This window comes from Lacerta agilis, chromosome W, assembly GCF_009819535.1.
Source record: "Lacerta agilis isolate rLacAgi1 chromosome W, rLacAgi1.pri, whole genome shotgun sequence".
Lineage (NCBI taxonomy): Eukaryota > Metazoa > Chordata > Lepidosauria > Squamata > Lacertidae > Lacerta > Lacerta agilis.
In genome coordinates, this window is record NC_046330.1 from 517,227 (window position 1) to 520,524 (window position 3,298).

A 3,298-nucleotide genomic window follows, 5' to 3' on the forward strand; every position below is an offset into this window, starting at 1 on the left:
GCAGACCATGTGTGGTGGGAAAAAGCATCAACCAAACACACAGAACAAAACGCTCCCCCCAGGCTAGCTTCTGGCATCCATTCAGAGATAGCCACATGAAACAGGGAAAAGGGATGAGTGGTAACCCTTTCAGACCTGGGGTAGCTGGACATCGTCTCCTTGACCTTGCAAACCCTGCAATCAAGAAAACCGTTACATGCCCTTAAGTTGCACCCTTCAGAGAACTCAGGCTGCTTCAGCACACTGTCCCAGTGGCGATTTGCCAGCCTTTTGTCCTACTGACGTAAACACAAGTGGTGCGTGGGCACAATGGTGCACTGAGCATGCACTGCATCAGCACCACCTTCCCCTGTTCTTGCTTGAGGCATCTTGACAGCAAACAGCCCGTCTTGGCTGCATTCCATGCGTAGAAGCAACTTCTGGCCCCTGGAAACAGAACAGGTGTTAGTCTCAAAACAGACATCAAAACCATTGGACAGAAGGGTTGACACAGACAACAGACACACAGCCATGTCAGGAACCACAGAAAACTCCAGTTCTTTCCCTTGAAAACTTGCAGAGACTGTCCCGAAAATGACAAACTGTCTCTTGCTTCCATCTGTCAGTTCCTTGAACTGCTCTGTAGCAAAAGACGTGCAGTTCCTCACATGTCCACCAGGAAAGACGATCCGAAGAGATGCTGTACTGGCAACCATAAAACGCAGCTCACTAGGGTTGGCCTCACACAGCGTTGCCACGGTAACTGCATCACAACAGTAGGGCTTATCTTGCTTTCGGCCTTCGTTGGCATCAAGCTTCCCACACTCAGCTGTGCATGTGACCTGATGGCTGCTGTTAGAAACGACCTTGGCCTTATCTCTTGGCCTCAGCACATGACCAGGTGCAGCCGAACTAGGGGCAGGTCTCCCAAAGCCTCTTCAGCCCCACAAACGCCTTCCTCCTCACAGGCGCTGGCCAAAACATCAACACTCTCAGTAAGCAACCCTCTGCGTCGAAGCAGTGAGGGTGGAGGTGCTTGTACACAACAGCCTTCCTCCTCCTTGATGGGGATGCTATGACTCCCATAGACTCAATCCATCTTGCCCACCGGGGGTGCCTACTCACAATTCTGTAGCTTCTCACCCGGCTCCACAGATGGGGGTTTCACCAGAGAGGTAAAACTGCCTTTGCAGTCCTCAACTGGACTTTCCTGCTGCCTTCTAGCAGTTTGCAGACAGCCAAGCTGGTCTGCTGCAGCTTCAGCTGGCCCACAGCCATTCCCTGGATGCTGCAACACAGTCCAAGCCAGGGAGGCAATGCACACACAGTCTGGATCTCTTCAGAACCAGTCCAGAACCAGGAAAAAGCGCAAATGGATCCAGAAAAGGGCCACACCCATAACCTGAAGACTTTTGGATTGTTGGAAAGTCTTCAAACCAACTTAGCACACAAATGGATTCCAGCAAGTTTCTGCTGCGCACGTTCTCACTTGCTTCTCCTGTGCCATCCGCAGAGTATCTTCTTGCGCAACGGTGTGTGTGCATGCCAGCAAATACAGACGACAGAGTCCAGCTTCTTTTCCTAATCTAGAAGCTTTATTTACAAGGCATAAATTACATTCCTGGAGAGACGCACGACATTGTCGCCTTTCTCCTTCTCCGGCCAAAAACGAAAGGACAAGATACAGAAACAACAAGTATCACATTACACAGAGTCTTCCGGCGATAGGAAAACTGGATGTGCGACACTTTTCCTCTTGTGGGCGGGGCGAACTGGTTGAGCTTGTTAACCCTGAAAGCTCCAAACCTCTACATAAATTGGGCACAAGACATAGGTCATAACATAATGATGACAAGGTGGGAAAACCTATGGAAAACAGACTGGAAATTCACCACATGTAACTCAATTAAAGAAAACTTAATTAAAATATTTTACAGATGGCACATCACCCCGTACAAACTTTCAAAAATGTATAAGAATGCGAGTAACATCTGTTGGAGATGCGAGGAGGTGGGAAGTTGGTATCACATCTGATGGGAATGCAGTAAGATTAAAATATTCTGGAGTGAAATCCATGCAGAAATGGAAACAATTTTTAAAATTAAATTCCTTAAAAAACCAGAAGCCTATCTTTTAGGCATAACAATCCCAGACGTACCCCCATCATCACCACCATCAATTTATTTATTGCATTAGCCATATGGCCATAGCATAGCACATAGTAAAAGACCAGGCAGTGGCCTGGCACAATTATACAAAAAATATAACAGATACAGTTAAAACATTGGAGGTAAAATCGTGCTGGAAAATAGAAATAAAATAAAGAGCAATAGCAGGGGATGACAACAGAGTCCATGTCAGGAAGGTACATAGGACTAAGGCTAAGGGAAGTTAGCCAAAAAGGTGGTCCTGAGTTTCAGGGCCTGTAATATGTAGATGGCCACTCCACGTGAGGTGAAGGGGTTGGCATCCGCCAGTAAGTATTTCATGCGGTCAACGTCCCTGGCGATAGTCGGCGGGATTAGAGGGAGAAGCCTAGGTCTTATTGAGGCATATAGTGGGCAGTATAGGAAGAAGTGAATGAAGTCCTCTATCTTTCCTTTGTTGCATGGGCAGAGTTGAAGATCCAGAGGAGTATTGGAAAATTCACCCTGTAAGAATGCTGTGGGAATGGCATGAAATCGAGCTAGTGTAAAGGCCCTTCTTAGCACAGGATTTATCAGATCACTCAAATAGTGGGCCAGAGATCTAACTGCCTTCACGCGAGGGAACCACGTGGAGAGTCTGGCCACATTAGATAGTTATTGATCAAGGGCAGCATCCCTAGCAAGAATCCAGTCGCGAATTTTGTCTTTGTCCCATGAGGATAGGGCGGTGAAATCTGGAAGGGAGTAGCGATGACAGATGGACTCCATGCCCCTTGACCAGGTGCTGCTGCCAGTGAAGGCTAAGAAGGCTTGTTTGGCTAATAGAGAATTTGGAGTTTCAGCAAGCGATTCGTAGAAGGTAATTATCCTGATATGGGCTCTTGCTACGATGGATGGTAGGCCCAATTCCATTCTCAGTTGGGCCGCCATTGTCCCATTAGGGAGGCCAAAGATCTTTCTTGCCAATAGGTTTTGCAAGGACTCCAGTCTTTGGAGGATATTCAGATTCCATCCCCAAATTTCCACCCCATAAAGCAACATTGGGGGTATTTTACTTAGGTAGATCTTTCTGATTGGCACCACCAGCTGCCCACCTTTTGCGAAGAAGAATTTCACCAAGGCACCCATGGTTCAGCGAGCGGCCAGGATGGTCGTGTTTAAATGGGCTGTCC